Genomic DNA, 19,181 nt, shown 5'->3' on the forward strand with positions numbered 1-19,181 from the left:
AATATTCATCACTACTAAAAAGAAGAGAAAGAGAGAGGAGGAAAAAAGAAACATATACTATAGTCCCTAAAATGCCTCTGTTTTCTGGCACATCAAGTATTGTTTTGAGATTAATTCCCAAAGGGAGATTGTAATTACATTTTTTCCAATAGTGACTATCAATGAGACATGCATGTACTCATTTGCAACACATCAATGAGTTCATTAAACATGGTGCAAACTAGCATAGAAGAGTAAAACTGAAACAATATTCTTCCACTGTTGAACTTGTATACTTGGACTTTTTTGTGATTATGGAGACCACCTACACTTGAAAATAACCTCACATTCAACACCCAATGATATTAATTTCACTTGATTTCATGTCCTAAGGTCAAAAACGTTAATCAGAGCTGCTATCATTAGCTCAGTTTCCTTTTCTATTAAGCGATTATAATCACTTATTAATGAGTCATGACGTTTTAATAATTTTTCACTAGGATGAAATTGCTAAACATTAGTTATGATGCACACTGTATGGATGCTTTGTTTCACAATGTAAATTTTGCCTGATGTTGCTTTAAAAAAATCCCCAGAAAAAATTAACTGGTTACAAATGAGCATATGAAATGGCCTTTTTCATCATATTTATAAACAATACAAAGACAAAGCAGGTCATTTTGTCTCATGTCTAGACTTGTTGCATCTCTGGGTCTTGTGACTTCTGCAGTCCTTCATCAAAAAAGATACCCACCAAGACTGCTTCCTAAACAGGAGATAGAAGAAAATATCACAGCTTTTGGTTTTCCTTATTTTGATTGTTATAGCATTGGACCATCAAGGTTCAAAAGCACGAGCCAGGGTCTTTGAGCTAATGTAGAAGAGAAGCGGCACAGCACTTCAGATTGCCAAAAAGGAATGTCTGAATTCTGGGTTGGATTTTCCTTAGCTTGCTATTATTCATGGACACAACTAAACCAATGCCAGACACGCAGTTCAGCTTTGGCTAAGGCTTTTATTGGTTAACTGACTTTTTACATGCAACAACCAGAACTCCTTAAGAAGAGGACCAGAACATAAGAAGAATTGACAGGAGCATAATAATAGGTAGGTAAATCAGGACATCAGAAATATCAGGGGGGTATGTTAAAGAAAGCTAAGTTAGCCCTGCAGTGATAACAGCTTCTTGGTATACTGCCCCCCTTACACCCACACTAGTTTACTGACATAAGCAATATGTTTGATGAGGAGAACACATCTGATTAGACCCATTACAGAAGTAAGTACTCCATGCTGCACAGAAGCCAAATGGTCTTGAGTACCCAATTGAAGGAAGAGAATAAACTGAGTCCAGATGGAATCACTGTTAACTTGTATGATACCCACCTACTGCACAGCTTGCAGGTCTTAAAACAAATGGTCAATCTTTTTAGGTGCCTTGCTGCACTGATAACAAAGAGACCACATGGAACGGAGGCTCTTTATGTTGCATGTTTTCAAAGACCTGGACGAGGAGCTCTCTGGCCTATTAACGATGATTTTCCAAAACGTCTCGGGCACTGGGGAAGTTTCAGAGGACTGGAAGAAAGCAAATGTTGTGTCAATGGCTTTAACAGGGTAAATGGGGTGATCTGGGTAATTATAGGCCTATAAACCAGATGCTGATCCTGGGCAAAATAATGGAATGGCTGACACAGAACTGGATTAATAACAAATGGTGAGTAATTAATGCCAATTGACGTGAGTTTATGGCAAATAGATCTTGTCAAACTAACAATATCTTTATGGATGAAATTCCAAATTCGGCTGATAAAGGAAATAGGGCTAATCTAATATACTCAGACTACTTCTTCGAGTGCTTGCTCGTGTCGATTCCCTTCTAGGTGTGTGTGCGCCTACATGCACAGTTGTCGAAGACTTTTGCCCTAGCAATATCCGGAGGGTCAGCTGTGGCGCCCTCTGGTGTGCCGTGCTCATGCTTCAGTATATGAGGCGCTGCAGGCCCTATGCCCTCTCAGTTCCTTCTTACCGCCCAGGGTGGTTGGTCGGAGCACCTCTCTCTCTCTTGCATCGCAAGTGGTCAGCAGTTTCTCTCCCTTTTGACTTCCTGTTCCTGTAAATAGCTTTGTTTATTGTAGATTAGTTAGTAAGTAGCTGTTAAGTACTGTAGTTAGTCAATTAGGATCCCAGCGGGGACTTTGCCGAAGGCGGGGCATGCCCCGGTCACTGGGTTTTAAGCCCTGCACTGACTCTAATAGACGTATGCCTATTAGTGACCCGCATGGTAGCTGTGTGAAGTGCCTGGGGGAATCCCACATCCAAGAGGTGTCGCATCTGTAAGAACTTTTGTCCCAGGACACAGAAAGAACGTGACATTTGCTTGAGGGCCCTCCTCATGGAGGCTGCTCTCTGCCCAGCCTTGGAGCCGTCCCAGCCAGATGCAACACCCAGCACTTTGACGTCGGTGCAGAGAGCACCCCTGGCATCGATCCCCTTTGTCAGTGCCCAAGAAGAAGCGGGACCCAGCACTGAGGAAGAGGGACCAAGGGGCATTGGGTAAAGGACCTGTTTGGGCTGCCCACCCACAGTGGAGCTGCAAGGGGACACATCCCCTAGGGGACCTCCTACCCTCACAAGGGATCTGCCACCAACTCAGGGAGAGCAGTAGGGGACCCAGACTGCTGGTGGAGTCAATGCCTTCCCAGCTCACGGCACACAGAGAGCAAAGGACTCTCCCACCACAGCCAGCACCATATGCGGCAATGGACCCAGCAAAGGCTCCCTGCGAAGGCAAGCCAGCCATGAAAGCCTTACAGAAGGTGAGTGAGCACCGCTAGTCACTGGAGCCGAGGCATAGCCCTTCGTTGCCATGTCCCTGGTCTCTGCATCAGCCCAGGTTACCGGTTCACTGCTACAGATCGTCGGCACCATGCTCCCGGTCTCTGCTCTCATGCCGGGTCTCGCACAGAGAGAAGTGCCGGTCACTATATGATCGGCACCAGTCATCTTCACGCCACCCCTCTCCACGCTCATGGTCACCGTCACCAGGACCTGGGGACGCTCCCCAACACAGCGCCATTCCCCCTACTCCTGGCACTGATCACCCACGGTGACAGTTAGCCACCGGACTCAGGCGTTGACCGCCCTGCCATGGTGACAGGACGAGGATTCCTCAGGCATGAAGAGGGAGTTCTGCCACTGGTTGAGACAGCACCATTGTGACTGGGCTCCTGAGGCTATGTCCACCTCAGTGATGCTGTCCTGGCAGCAGAGCCCATGGCCAGTGCAATGGCCTTAGTGGAATGCCTGGGGCATGCTGGTTATGCTGATGCCCCTCTCACCAAACGGCACTGACCGCCCCAGGCTTGGTGCGCAAAGCGCAAACAGATGCTGAGGTGGAGGGACAGGTGCCTACCCCATGATCCCCTTCCCCACGGAGGATGATGCCCCGGGCCCTCCCCCAACAGTTCGGTCATCCTCATCCTCTCCAGATGAGCCTGTGGCAGGGCCCTCTTGTGCTCGCCCATTGGACGACTTTAAAGAGTACCAAGCCCTGCTCCGAAAGGTGGCCACTAATTTGGGCCTAGAGTCGGACGAGATGGTGGAGCAATCAGACACTTTGTTTAATATGCTCTCAGCATCCACCCCTGCACTTGTCACGCTCCTGGTGCACAAAGGGATCCTAAAGATTGTCAAAGCCCTCTGGCAAACCCTGTCCACCCACTCCCAAGAGGGCTGAGAAAAAGTATTTCATCCCCACCAAGGGGTTCAAATACTCATACCTGCTTCTGGGGTTATGACCAGGGTCCCAGTGGGGGCCAGATCAGTTAGGGTGAACTGCAAAGAATGGGGCAGATGATCCCCAAAACTGGTGGATATTTCAATACTTAGATTTATCAAACCAGCATAAAACAGCTTCTTTATTACCTCACTGGTTCCCCAGAAGCCAGCAACACAGTTCCCTTGAAGTAACCGAGCCCTAGGCCTCCTTCCGGGTACCCAAGTCAAATATGAAGATGATTTCTGAAAATCTTATTTCATCATATAAAAGAAAAGGTTCTACCAATCCCAAAAGATGGGACACATTACCTCCCAGGTTAATGAATATTCCAGATCTTACCCAAGATACATGCTTATAGCCAATTCTTATTTACTAAACTAAAATTTATTTAAAAAGAAAAGAGAGAGTGGCTTGGTGGTTGGACCCCGCATTGGTATTTCAGGGAGTTTCCTTCGTGGTCCCAGCCCCATCGCTAACTCTGGTTTCTGTTGCCTTGGACTTGGGCTGGGGAGACCACCTGTGCAAGCTCATTCCACAAGGTCGCTGGTCGGGAGTCAACCACTCTCTCCACATAAATGTCAGGGAGCTCAGGGCAGTTCACTTGGCCTGTCAGGCTTTTTGGTTCCACCTACAAGGCAAAGTGGTTCAAGTCCTGACGGACAACATCGCCCTGATATTTTATATCAACAAAGAAGGTGGAGCCAGGTCGCCTGCCTTCTGCCAGGAAGCCCTCCGGCTCTGGGACTTCTGTGTGCAGCATGCCATTCATCTCATGGCAGTGCACCCACCCGGAACCAGGAACATATTAGCATATTACCTCAGCAGAGCCTTCTCGTCTCACCACGAATGGTCACCCCGAGGTGGTCAGCGGGCTCTTCCGAAAGTGGGGATCTCCCCAGGCGGACTTGTTCACGACGCATCAGAACAGGAAATGTCACCTGTTCTGCTCATTTGGGGGGATTGACAGAGACTTCTTGCCAGGCACCTTCCTATTCACGTGGTCGGGGGCTCTGATGTATGCTTTCTCACCGGAGCTGTTGCTTCACAAAATCCTCATGAAGATCAAGCAGGACAAGGCCAAGGTTATCCTGATAGCCCCAGTTTGGCCTCACCAACACTGCTTCATCACGCTGATGGACCTGTCAGTGACGACCCCCGATGCAGCTGTCCCTATGGCCTGATCTCCTGTTCCAGAATTATGGCAGGCTCCTGCACCCGAAGTGAGCAGTACTGCACCTAACAGTTTGGTGGCTGCATGGTTAACTGCAAAAGAGCAGGAGTGTTTGGCCCACATCCAGCAGGTCCAGCTGGGTAGTAGAAAGTCCTCCACTAGAGCAACCTGCCTGGCCGAATGGAAACAATTCACATTCTGGGCCTTGGCCCAAGGGGTTAGGCCTGAGCAGCCTCGCTGCAGTAGATCCTGGACTACCTTATGCATCTCAAGCTCCAGGGCTTGTCCCTTTCATAAATTAAGGTCCACTTGGCTGTCATATCAGCCTTTCACCCTCCATTCCAGGGCAGGTCAGTCTTCGCTCATAACATGATGGTCCAGTTCTTGAAAGGTCTGGAGTGACTCTACCCCCAGGTTCAGTACTCGGTCCCTCCGTGGGACCTGAATTTGGCACTCACACGACTCATGAAAGCCCCCTTTGAGCCTTTGGCATCCTGTTCCCTTCTTTTGTTCTCCTGGAAGGTGTCATTCCTGGTGGTGATAACTTCTGCCCCAAGGGTCTCTGAGATTAGGGCACTTATCTCGGAGCCACCCTATATGGTGGTCTTCAAGGACAAGGTCCAGCTGTGGCCCCATCCGGCTTTCCTACCCAAGGTGGTTTCGCAATTTCACATGAGTCAGGACATATTTTTGCCAGTCTTCTTCCCAAAGTCTCATAAGTCTGAGGAAGAACATATGTTGCACTTTCTGGATGTCAGGAGAGCCCTAGCCTTCTATATCAAGAGGACCAAGCCATTTCGCAAGTCAACACAGTTGTTTGTCACGGTGGCAGATAGGATGAAAGATTGTCCAATGTCCACCCAGCGAATCCCATCTTGGGTCATCGCCTGCATCCAATTTTGCTATGATCAGGCAAAGGTACCTCCACCAGTGATTGCAACCGTCCACTCAACTAGAGCACAAGCCTCGTTGGAGGCCTTCCTGGCCCATGTGCCAATTCCAGATATCTGCAGGGCTGCCACACGTTCACGTCTCACTATGCGCTTACCCAGAAAACCCGAGACAATGCTGGCTTCGGTAGACCAGTATTACAAGCTGCACATCTGTGGACTCTGAGCCCACCTCCAGGGATACTGCTTGTGAGTCACCTAGAATGGAATTGACATGAGCAAGCATTCGAAGAAGGAAAAACAGTTATCTACTTTTCGTAACTGTTGTTCTTCGAGATGTGTTGCTCATGTCCGTTCCATTACCCACCCTCCTGCCTCTCTGTCAGAGTTGCCGGCAAGAAGGAACTGAGAGGGCGTAGGGCTGGTGGCGCCTGATATACCGACGCATGAGCGCAGCACTGCAGAGGGTGCCAGAGCCGACCCTACAGGTACCTCTAAGGCAAAAGTCTCTGACAACTGTACACTTGGGTTTTCACGCACCTAGAATGGTATGGAAATGAGCAACACATCTCAAAGAACAACAGTTACAAAAGGTAGGTAACCATTTTTTCTATAAAGCATTTGATTTGGTACAGCCTGTCATTTTGATTAAGAAACTAGAGTGATACAAAAGCAATATGGCACAAACCAAATTGGTTAAAACTAGCTAACAAATGTAATTGTAAATGGGGAATCATTGTTAAACAGGTGGGTTTCTAGTGGGATCCTGTAAAGATCAGTTCTTGGCTGTACACCAGGGGTAGACAATGGGCGAAACATAAGCCAAATCCAGACTGCCAGATTCTTTTTGAACAGACCCCAAAATCTTTTTATGTAATTATTATTATCATTATTGATTTTTATTATTATTATTATTATTATTATTTTTATCTGGAGTCTGGACCTTGACCAATAAATTTGGACCCTGACAAAAAAGAATCGACTACCCCGCTCTATACTATTTGACATTTTTAGCAATGATCTAGAAGAAAACATAAATTCATTACTGATAATGTTTGCAGGTGTCACAAAGACTGGGGGAAGGGTAAATAATGAGAAGAACAGGTTACTCTCATAGAGCAATCTGGATCACTTGGTAACTTGGATGCACACATACAATATGTGTTTCAATACAACCAAGTATAAAATCGTACATCTGAGAACAAAGAATATAGGCCATACTTACAGGATGGGGGACTCTAGCCTGGGAAGCAGTGACTCTGAAAAAGATTTGGAAGTTATTGTGGATAATCAGCTGAACATGAGATCCTAGTGCAACACTGTAGCCAAAAAGACTATTGTAATACTTAGATGGACAAACAGGAGAATATCACATGTGAGTAGCAAGTTTACATTATCTCTGCATTTAGCTTAGTTATGACCACTGCTGGAATACCACGTCCAGTCCTGGTGTCCACAATTCATGAAGGCTGTTGATCGATTGGAGAGGAATCAGAGAAGAGCCATGAGAATGATTAAAGATTGAAAAAAACATACAGTGAGAAACACAAGGAGCTCAATCTCTTTAGCTTATCAGAGAGATGGTTAAGTGGTGACTTAATCACAGTCTATAAAGGCAGGATCCATGAAGGGACTTAGGCATTGCAATGCTGAGTGTCCCAGTGCCTAACTTTTAGGCACCTAGAAAATCAGAGGAACACCCCTGCAAGCCACAAAGCTGAGTTAGGCACTTAGGCTCCCTATACAGTGAATGAAGAGCGAGAGGCACCTAAGAACGTAAGCCACAAAAGCAAGCATGCTAGGTGGCGAGCCACTTAAGCTAGCCAATGGGAGATGCTAACCAAAGTGGTGTGCACTCTGCTCTGCACCTCTCTCAAATAGGTGCCTATGTCTGCTTAGCAAGCCATGAATGGGAACCCACTGCCTGGTGGGAGGCAACTTAGGTGTGTAAGCAGCTTTTTGAGGGAATGCGTTAGGCACCCGCCTCACTTCATATACAAAATGTCAGTGGTGGAGGACCCTCCTTGGGGAGCCTAGCCCAGTGGCTAGAGCTCTCACCTGGGTCTCCCACCTCCCAGGCAGCTGCCCTAAACACATTCCCAGTCACCCTCTCCCTGGCCCAATGGCTGTTCCATGGTGGATAAAGACTTAAACAGTCATTGGGCCAAAGAATGAGCAAGAGCAAACAGGAATGCCGCTGTAGCCCACTGGTCAGGGCATGGAGATGGGAGATCCTGGGCCCAGTCCCCCTGCTCCAATCACACTCATTATTTATCCAGCTTCAACAGGAGAGACAGAGGGAGCCCCCACATGAGCCTTGACCATAGCTCATTGGTTAGCACATGCTACTCAGCGGTGCACTGTCTGTTCAAATACTTTTTCCTTGTCTGGCAGAGAGGGGAAAATTGAACTTGGGCCTCCAACAGCCCAGGCCGGTGTTCTAACCACTCAGCTGAAAGTTCTCAGGGGAGCACCACCACTACCTCCTCGCCTGCTCAGGATTGGTACTTGCCCGTGACTTAGGCAGCCTAATGCCTGTCTCTTCCTTGTTCATGGGGTGCTCTGGGGCTTAGGCATGAGATCGGTGCCTTGATGCCTAGGGGGCGGCAGCAGTGCACATACCCAGAGGCAGGAGTTTAGGTACCTCAAGAACCGATATCCTGAAAAACTTAGGTGCCAAGTAAGTTTAGATGCCTGTGGGGTTTTGTGGCTCTCAGTGCAGCCAATGTTAGCACATAGGCAGCTAAGTCTGGGGTTTAGGTACTTAAGAACTTTTGTGGATCCCACCTTAAGTACCTACATAGGAATTTGATATGAGAAAGTTCTTCAGTCTAGCAGACAAAGGTATAACCAGAGTCAATGGTTGGAAGTTGCAGCGAGACAACTTTAGACTAGCACATGTTTTAAACTGTAAGGTAATTAACCATTGGAATAACTTACCAAGGTTTGTGGTGGATTCTCCATCAATGACAATTTTTAAATCAAGAGTGGATGTTTTTCTAAAATATCCAAACTGGAATTAATTCAGGGAAGTCCTATGACCTGTGTTATGCAGGAGCTTGAACTAGATGGCCACAATGGTCCCTTTTGGCTTTATAATCTAATTATGCATTTTTTAATGTGTCCAATATTGCAATTTTGTGGCTTCTGCTTCAAGTCTAAGCACTGAACTTGGGTGGGTTTTCCTGGATGTTGAAAAGCAAGAACCAAATACCACTCTTTAGCCATGTAGCAGTTACAGAAACTATGACATTTACTGCAGTTCTGCATAACGCCTCTTGCTGGTTGGGTTCAGTACAAAATGTTGACACTACGATGGATCAGTCCGGGACAATTCTCCAAAGAGTATCCCACCATCAAGACAATAGGCCTGATTCAAAGCTGTGTTATTCCAGTCCTAAGCCAGTCGCACGCCACTGAAAATTGCAATAATTCTAGGTGCTCACTTTCCATTTGAAAAAGAAAATTGAAAAAGCTTACGCAGAGTTCTTCTTAGGTTCCTGAAGAAGAGCTCTGTGTAAGCTCAGAAGCTTGTCTCTCTCACACCAACAGACATTGCTCTAGCAAAAGATATTACCGCACCCACCTTGTCTCTCAACTGTCCCTTAACAGGCATTAAGGAGTCATATCCTTTACAGTTTCCTATTAAAAAAGCACTGTTCTCATTCCATAGTGGAGAAGTTGCGGTCCTCTCCAGCAGTTACTGGGAGCCTGGCCTGCAGTGACTTACACTCATCTAAGCAAGATTATTAAAACATAAATTCATATCGCTTGTCTTCATCTTGCTGGGCTTGACTCTCACTATGTTCATTACACGGTAACATGAGGTTATATAATCTAAGTTTTATAACTCTCTGAGGACACTTTGGGTCAAAAATGAGCAAGCTTTGATATTCCAAGGCACACAAGAAATATCATTTTTATTTGAAGAAACAACAAAGTGCTGTGAGAGTTATGGCCAGGACAAGTCATAATAACCAAGACTGTACCAAAGGTAATTTTACATTAATTGCATCTGAAATTGATGACTAATTAACAAGAAGAAAGGCCACTCATTATTTCACGTGGAGTGGCAAGGTCCATCTGAATAGCGCCTTGGGCATATGCACTATATAACATTGCTGTGCAAGACGTCTTGTATTTAAGAATGCCAGTTAATTTATAATATATAGTAATGCCCATAATCAAATGCACTGCATGAAGATTACACAAGGTGAAGAACAAGTGGATGATCTGATCATTAAGGATCACCTCTTCCCTGGTTCACTGAGTAGTACCATGAATGTTTAGCTGGTGTGACTGGGGTTTTGCAGATATTACAACAGAGGTTCCTCACTGCAGGAGTGAGGTGCATGAAAATGATCAGCATAGAAAGAACTACAGTGCATGACAAGTCTGTGTTGCTTAAGGATATTCAGGACAAACAGCTAGAATATTTCCTTGTGTACCTAAACAACTCAAAAAAGTCTGGGCACCAACAAATGTGGGGCGAAATGCTGACCCCAGCATGCAGAAAGTGACTTACTACCCTTGCAGAAGATCACCAGCACAAAGCCCATGCACCAGTTAAATCTCACTTAAGCTCTCAGGCCTTCACTGGCCTCCTGCACAAGGTTGGATTTCAACGAGTCTGGGTAGCTAGGCTGTAAACTGGGGCAATCTGTTGGGGCTTGTGGGAGGTAGTTCCTTCATGCACAAAGTAGCTGCTCAGTGCCTGCTTTGGCAGGTGAGGCAGGGCACTGGAAACCTCCCGGCTTCAGCACTAAGCTCCAGAAGAGCAGTAAACAGAGCAGCTATGTACTGACAGCAGAGGTGAAAGTAAGCCAGTATGCCCCGGTATGGTGTACCGGTAAGAGCCGGTGCACCGTACTGGTGACCGGCTTTCCCAGACAGCAATTTAAAGCCCTGGGGTAGCGGCGGCAGGGCTGTGGCAGGGATTTAAAGGGCCCCGGAGCTCCAGCTGCCGCTACCGCCCCGGGCCTTTAAATCCCCGCCAGAGCCCTGCTGCCGAAGCCCTGGGGTAGCGGCGGCAGGGCTCCAGAGCGGATTTAAAGGGCCGGGGTGGTAGCTGCCGCTGGAGCCCCGGGGCCCTTTAAATCCCCGACAGAGCCCGGCCGCTGCTGCCCCAGGACTCGGACAGCAGGGCTCAGGTGGGGATTTAAAGGGCTCGGGGCTCCAGCAGCTGCTACCACAGAGGAGCCCAAGGCCCTTTAAAGCTCTGCCAGAGCCCTGGGGTAGCAGTGGCAACCGGGAGCCCTCAGGGCTCCTCAGTGATTTAAAGGGCCCAGGGCTCTGCTATGGTAGTGGCAGCTGGAGCCCTGGGCCCTTTAACTCGCCCCCGAGCCCCGGGGCTCCCAGCCACCTCTGCAGCTGGTAGCTCGGGGGTGATTTACAGGGCCCTGGGCTCCCAGCCACCACTACCACAGCTGGAGCCCTGGCCCAGGGATTTAAGGCCCTGCCTCTTCTGTTTGAGGCCACGCCCCCTACCCAGGACTCCGGCGTACCGGTAAGTCCTCTAACTTACTTTCACCCTGTGTGACAGCCTGTCCTTCCCATCGAGCAGCCTGCACCATGGAATACAGGCCCAAGTACAGCAAGTGGGGACCCATAAGCCTCTTCCCTATCTCACAATGGAACACCTCTGGTTCCAATGGAGCGAAAGCTCTCCCAGCCTGGGGAATGGGGCAGGGGTGAGGGGTTTACCGGAGTGCTGTACATCAGCACTTAATGGATTTTGGGGGGGGGGGGGGGGGCGGGTAGGGGGATTGGAGCAGGGACATTTCTCTGATAGAGAATAGCCATCTACCCATATGCATAGGATTATCAGTGGCTGGTGAGCTGAGTAGTTTGATCACCCAACCAACTATCGAAAGGCCAAATCTGGGGCTGATTTAACAGTTTGCTTTGTGAAAAGTCAGTTTTAATGTTTCCTCTGTGTAAATTAGTTTCCCTAGATTGATTGTTTGGATCTTTCACTCAGCAACTAGATGAGAGGGAAAATATCGTTTTGTTTTGTTTTTTTAAAGTAGTAAAATGTAATTGTAAAACCAAATTTTAAAAAACATGACAAGATGAAGCTAATGGCATCTCACTAGCTGCTCTGAAAAGCTCTTGTGTTTTAATTTTCATCCATAGCCATTTTGAAACACTTTCAATCCATTAGAACTGTGCAACCATGAGGCTCAAAAGGTATATTTGCTACAAATCAGCACAGTTGCACAGCAAAACAATATGTAAATATGGTCTGATCAGAAAGCAGTTATAATAGTCCAAAGGTTTCCAAAACAAAATACTCATTACTGAATAACTTCCAACTGTACCCCCAAAAGGCCTTCTCCTAATACATCTTATCAACCGATACAACCGGATACTGTACATTAAAAAGGTGTTGTCCAACAAGGCAATTCAGAGATTAAGCATAATAGAGCAGATTACAAATTACTAGAACGTCAGTCACCCCATTTTAGGATTGGGCAATGCATACAGTGTAATTCGGGGAAATACGTTAGCACAGCACTTAGAATGGTAAAGTACCTGTAAAATAAAGTGAACTGTAGTCATCCCTGATGTAAGCCGGTGTCACTCCACTGATTCCAGTGGCGTTAAGCACTATGCACACCTAGGACATTGTATAAATAATAAGGATGTATAACTTGCATCAAAAAACCCCTAACTTTAATGTTAGATTAGAAAGTTTACACACATTAGATGATAAACTTAGGAAATCTGTAGTGAATGATAAACTATAGCCAGTGAGCATTTCTACTCAAGTTTTGCCTCCTTCCCTGTTCCAGCGCTGCAGCTGGTTTAGTAATAAACAGCACAGCTCTGCTTCAAAAGATGGTGCAATCAAAAGATTAGACTTCAAACACCTGGGGAAAAAAGGACAGCATTTCACTCAGTTTCAAACTGTAAACAATAAAGTCTGCTCAGCTCAGCCTCGATTTAAAGTCCAAGTCATTTTACACTCATATATGCCAGTCTTCTTCCCCCCGCCCTGCCTCCCCCATTGCAAATTAACATTTTATTGCATTAACAAGCAGCACAAGAATATAAAGGGATGTGCAGGTGGACTAAAGCACCAGTAAAAGCAGACACCAGAGGGACAACCCTTCAGTGACAACTTGCAAAACACTAGGTTACAAACTGTTGTTTTATGTATATATATATATATATATATATATATATATATATGCAGTTCAACTCCATGTTAGTCCAGCTTTCTGTACAATAAAAACTCATCTGTGACTGAGTAATTGTGACCATATTTTCACATTATGCTAACAATTCATGCAGCCATGAATCGAGCTATAACATACATTGTAATAATTGGTGCCGCATTCAAACAAGATGAAAAAATAGATTTTGCTCCTCCCATCCTAACTCCATTTCACAAAAATAAAGGGGCCCTGAACATCTGACGTGCTCTGTACGTGAGCCCTCATGCTGAAGATTCATGGTTGGGCTACATGGCGCTCTACAGTGTGTCATTGCTCAAGCACACTAACATGCTGTGCAGCAATTGGGCTGTGTACAAGCTGTTAGTGTGCTTTAACATAGTGCTGTTTGCAAGCGTATGAAGTGAAAGCACTTTAGGGAGCCTTTAGTTCCCTACAGGGGCTACAAACGTCTATTAATGCTCAATGTGTCCGTGCACATTAGAATGCACACACTCACTGAGCACATTCCCTCACCGTATAGATGAGCCCTAAGTGGCCATAGGCAGCTCTCGGCATTATCAGCTCTTGCCACTGCCAGGAACAGCTACCAGTCAAGTTTGTGCCTATGTATTATTCAATGGGATTTTTTAGGTAGGAAGCCCCAACCTGCTCCTGCTGCCCTGCCTACATATGAGCATAACACTTGCCTCAGAGGGTTTCTTTTCCCTCTATTGCCTAGGCAGAGTGTAGAGGAGTCCTCATGGCATCATTCCCAGTGCAGACCCATCACAGAACAAAAATAATGCCCCTCCCTTGTAAGGCAAAGCCTCGCCAGACATGCGCCTGTGTGATTTAGCCAAACAAACAGGCTAGTCAATAGACCCTGGCTCTTGCTTTACTGCACTCCCCTGTATCCCATTGAAATCAGTGTGAGCAGGCTGCACAAGGGGCGAGTCAGAACACTATTTGGTTCCTAAGTTGTGTGTAATGCTGCAAGAAAGCAAACGCTTCCTTCAATGTCCAGTCAACTGCCACCTCCACAGGCTCTAGCTGAAACCCCAAGTCAAGACCTTTTACCCCTGCAGTTTGCTTTCAGCTGGGAGTGTCTCAATAATACTCTACAGGTCTGGACCAAGGAAGGTACAATGCCAGTGTGGCTCTGTGACAGAGACAAGCATGCTGCCATAAAGAAGCTGGTCAGTTCCCAGAGACAGCTGAGGAATGGCTAATGGCCAGGGATCTAGAAGGCCACACGGAGTGCTCATGGCCAGCTGGGAACTCATTCAGGCTTTCTCCAGCCACCTGCATCTATTTCTGATACTTAAGGCCCTGCTAAGTACCCGTGATTGAGTACTTTACACTCATTAATGTATTTATCCTCCCAACACCCCAGTGAGGTAGGGATATGCTATTATGCCCATTTTACAGATGAGGAGCTGAGCAGAGACTAAGGGCTTGGCTACACTTGCGAGTTAGAGCGCATTAAAGGAGTCCCAGGGTCCACTAGCTCACTACCCGTCCACACTGGCAAGGCATGTAGAGCGCTCTGACTCCATGGCTAGAGCGCTCCCGGTACTCCACCTCGGCGAGTGGAATAACATTTTGTGTGCCCCCGCTGGAGTGCTGTGGCACCAGTGTGGCTGCCCTGGTCTGTTAGTGCGCTCTGATAGGCCTCTGGAAGTGTCCCACAATGCCTGTTCTAGCCACTCTGGTCATCACTTTGAACTCTACTGCCCTGCCCTCAGATGACCAACCGTCAGACCCGCCCTTTAAATTCTCTGGGAATTTTGAAAATCCCCTTCCTGTTTGCTCAGCCAGGTGTGCAGTGCTCTCAGCGAATCTTTCCAGGTGACCATGCCTCCAAGCGTCAGGCAATCCCCAGTATGGAGCAATGGCGAGGCGCTGGACCACATCAGTGTTTGGGGGGAGGAAGCTGTCCAGTCCCAGCTGAGCTCCAGCTGTAGAAATTATGATACCTTCGGACAGATATCAAGGGACATGATGGAAAGGGGCCATGACCAGGACACATTGCAGTGCAGGGTTAAAGTGAAGGAGCTGCGGAATGCCTACCACAATGCCCGCAAGGCAAACAGCCGCTCCGGTGCTGCCCCCACGACCTGCTGTTTTTACAGAGAGTGGAATGCAATACTTGGGGGCAACCCCACCATGGAAACTTTAGAGCCCAGTTCAACAAGGCAGGAGGAGGAGCAAAAGCGGGAGCGAGGGTGCTGAGGCGGAGGAAGACACCCCAGCATCCCTAGATGCATGCAGCCAGGAGCTGTTCTCAAGCCAGGAGGAAGGTAGCCAGTCGCGGTGGCCAGTGCTTGGGGAAGGGCAAACACCAGAGGAGGTTCCCAGTAAGTGGCTTTTATTTTGGGAAGGAAGTTGTTCAGTGCGGGCTCTTGGGGTGAGGAGGGTTAGGGCTGCATACATGCCTAAATGCGGAATAGGGTTTTGATGTGCTCTCTCACATCGTGGTAATCGGCCTCAGTGGTCTCTTCAAAGGTCTCATCCAGAACTTGGGCAATGCACTTCACTGTGGGCCTTGTCCCAGTCAGGCTAACTTGCCACTGTGCTGTGCGGAGCTGGGGAGGGACCATTGCTGCACACAGGCAAGCTGCATATGGGCCAGGGTAGAATCCACATTGCAGTAGAAGACCCTTTCTTGCGTCCCAGGTCACCCTCAGCAGCGAGATATCTTCCAGGACAAACTCCTGTGGAAAATTTGGGAACAATGTTCAGTGTAGGGGGGCCCCTGCTGCTGTTGGCTCTCTCCAAGGCACAGAAACCCAGAGGACAGTACAGCCATGAAACAATCAGTCCCCCTTGCCCCTGTGCTTACTCTGTGCTTACCATTTTGGGGCTCCCGTGGGTTATGGGTGCTCGCTTTGGGACGGGCTAATTATACTATTGTGTAGACTGTGCTTGCCCTTAAGTACGGGGGAATCATTGCTCTGTCTGGTGTGAACAATGCTGCCTCTGTTAAGTGTTGCATTTTGCCTTTACAGATGCAACCTTGAGCTCTCAGCCGTCCGTGTTATCACCGACCGAAAGACTCCAAAGAATCAGAAAGAGGCCACATAGAAGCAAGGAAGACATGTTGCACGAAAAAAGAACAGGAGTACCTGTGGCACCTTAGAGACTAACAAATTTATTTGAGCATAAGCTTTCGTGGGCTACAGCCCACTTCATCGGATGCATTCAGTGGAAAATACAGTGGGGAGATTTATATACATAGAGAACATGAAACAATGGGTGTTTGTTACCATACAGACTATACCGAGAGTGATCAGTTCAGGTGAGCTATTACCAGCAGGAGCGAGGAAAACAAACAAACAAACAAACAAACAAACCTTTTGTAGTGATAATCAAGATGGGCCATTTCCAGCAGTTGACAAGAACATGAGAGGAACAGTGGGGGGGGGAAATAGTTTTACTTTGTGTAATGACCCATCCACTCCCAGTCTTTATTCAAGCCTAATTTAATGGCATCCAGTTTGCAAATTAATTCCAATTCAGCAGTCTCTGGAGTCTGTTTCTGAAGTTTTTGTTGTTGTAATATTGCGACTTTTAGGTCTGTAATCGAGTGACCAGAGAGATTGAAGTGTTCTCCGACTGGTTTTTGAATGTTATAATTCTTGACGTCTGATAGTAATTCAGCATTCAAGTAATGAAAATCAAAAAGGGCAGGAGTGGCGGGACAGTGAAAGGAGGCTCCAGCAGCAGAATGAGCAGCGCCCGCACAAAAGCGCGGTGCTCTGGCAGCAAAGCACAGGTCGTCTGATAAGCATAATGGAGCACCAAGCGGACTCTATACAGGTGCTCGTAGCCATGCAGGTGGAGACCTACCACGACCCCCCTTTCCCCGCCCCCACCCCCGCAGCCCTTGTCCCAGAACTCTGTCCCTAGTGCCCTCATGTCGCCTCCAACCCACTTTCCCCAGCATCCAGGTTCTTATCACCACCAGCTGCCTCCAACACCTGTAGCTTCACCACCCAGCCCTGAAAACTACGACCCTTACCCCCTGCACTCAACCCCCATCACCATGCAGTATAGCCATCCTGAAGTGCAGCACTCATTGCACAGCACTCCAGACAGGAAGGCTTAGTATGATAACAGGACATACGCAAACCTGTGATTGTACCATTCCCCACCCCACCCCCTTGCCCTTTGTGTTTCCCAAGCAGTTGTGTTTCTTTTCAATAAATTAATTTTCTTTTCAATAAATGGATTTTTTGGCTTTGAAAACATTCTTTATTATTGCATAAAGTAAAAGAGAGCTTAGCTCAGGAAAGAAACAGGCACTGCAAATCAGCGTAGCAAACACAGATTCCTACTAACATTGGAACCACGGCACTTCACGCCAGTGCAGGGCACCAGACATTAGTGTGGCTTTCAGCCTCAAATTGCTCCCTCAAGGAATCCCTAATCCCTGCCCCTCTAATACCACAATATATACTTTACCCCTCTAATAGCCCTGCTCTCTGGTTCTTCAAATTCAGCCTCCAGGTGTTGAACCTCCGAGTTCCATGCCTGAGTGAATCCTTCACCCTTCCCTTCACAAATGTTATGGAGGGTACAGCATGCAGATATAACCGCGGGGATGCTGTCATCGGCCAGGTCCAGCTTCCCATACAGAGAGCGCCAGTGGCCCTTTAAATGGCCAAAAGCACACTCCACAGTCACATTGCACATGCTCAGCCTGTTGTTGAACTGCTCCTTGCTGCTGTCAAGACTCCCTGTGTAGGGTTTCATGAGCCATGACATTAAAGGGTAAGTGGGGTCTCCAATGATCACAATGGGCATTTCGACTTCCTCTTCTGGTCTGGGAAAAAAGTCCCGGCTTGCAGCTTCCTGAACAGGCCAGTGTTCCAAAAGATGTGTGCATCATGCACCTTTCCGGGCCAGCCTGCGTTAATGTCAATGAAACGCCCACAGTGATCCACAAGCACCTGGACAACCATAGAGAAATAGCCCTTCCGATTTATGTACGCGGAGGCTAGGTGGGCTGGTGCCAGAATTGGAATATGCATCCCATCTATTGTCCCTCCACAGTTAGGGAAACCCATTTGCACAAAGCCATCCACAATGTCATGCACGTTACCCAGAGTCACGGTTCTTCTGAGCAGGATGCAATTAACGGCCCTGCAAACTTGCATCAACATGATGCCAACGGTCGACTTTCCCACTGCAAGGTGGTTAGCAACCAATCGGTAGCTGTCTGGAGTTGCCAGCTTCCAGATTGCAATAGCCACCCACTTCTCCACCATCAGGGCCGCTCTCAATCTCATGTTCTTGCACAGCCGGGGTCGTGGGTGGGGGGGAGCTCCTCACACAGTCCCATGAAAGAGGCTTTTCTCAGCCGAACGTTCTACAGCCACTGCTCGTCATCCCAGACTTGCATGACAATGTGATCCCACCACTCAGTGCTTGTTTTCTGAGCCCAAAAGCGGCGTTCCATGGTGGTGAGCATGTCCGTGAATGCCAAAAGCAAACTCATGTCATATGTGTTACTTGAGTCAATATCATCGTCGGAGCCCTCACTGTCACTTTGGATCTTAAGGAGTAACTCGACTGCCAAGCTTGATGTGCTGGCGAGACTCGTCAGCATACTCCTCAGCAGTTCGGGCTCAATTCCCGCAGACCGAAAGGGAAGACAGGGCGCACACTACAAAAAACGTTGAAAGATGGCACCAAATGTGGGCGGAAGCACAGAGATTTCTGGGATGCGAACCGATGCCTCACAGGACGTTGGGACGGGACCCAGAATGCCCCACCCCCTTCCCATAAGCCACAGCGCCAGAATGGGAAGAGGTGCTCTGTGGGATAGCTGCCCATAATGCACTGCTCCCAGTGCCGCTGCAAGTGCCGCAAATGTGGCCACGCCAGTGCGCCTGCAGCTGTCAGTGTGGACAGACTGCAGCGCTTTCCCTACTGCGCTCTCCGAAGGCGGGTTTAACTCAAAGCGCTCTACATCTGCAAGTGTAGCCAGGCCCTAAGTGACTTGCCCATAGGCCAGAAGGAATTAGACCCATGTCTTTGAGGTCCCATATTAGTACCCTACCCACCCTTCCTTCCACTGCAATTGGATTCCTGATGCTGCCTGACCTTCATGCTCTTCCTCACTCCCTTAGCCCAAGTGAAGCAGAGGCCAGGCAGCACAAGAGGCTGAGGTTGGGAAGAAGCTGGCGAAGAGTGCA

Source organism: Caretta caretta, chromosome 7, assembly GCF_965140235.1.
Source record: "Caretta caretta isolate rCarCar2 chromosome 7, rCarCar1.hap1, whole genome shotgun sequence".
Lineage (NCBI taxonomy): Eukaryota > Metazoa > Chordata > Testudines > Cheloniidae > Caretta > Caretta caretta.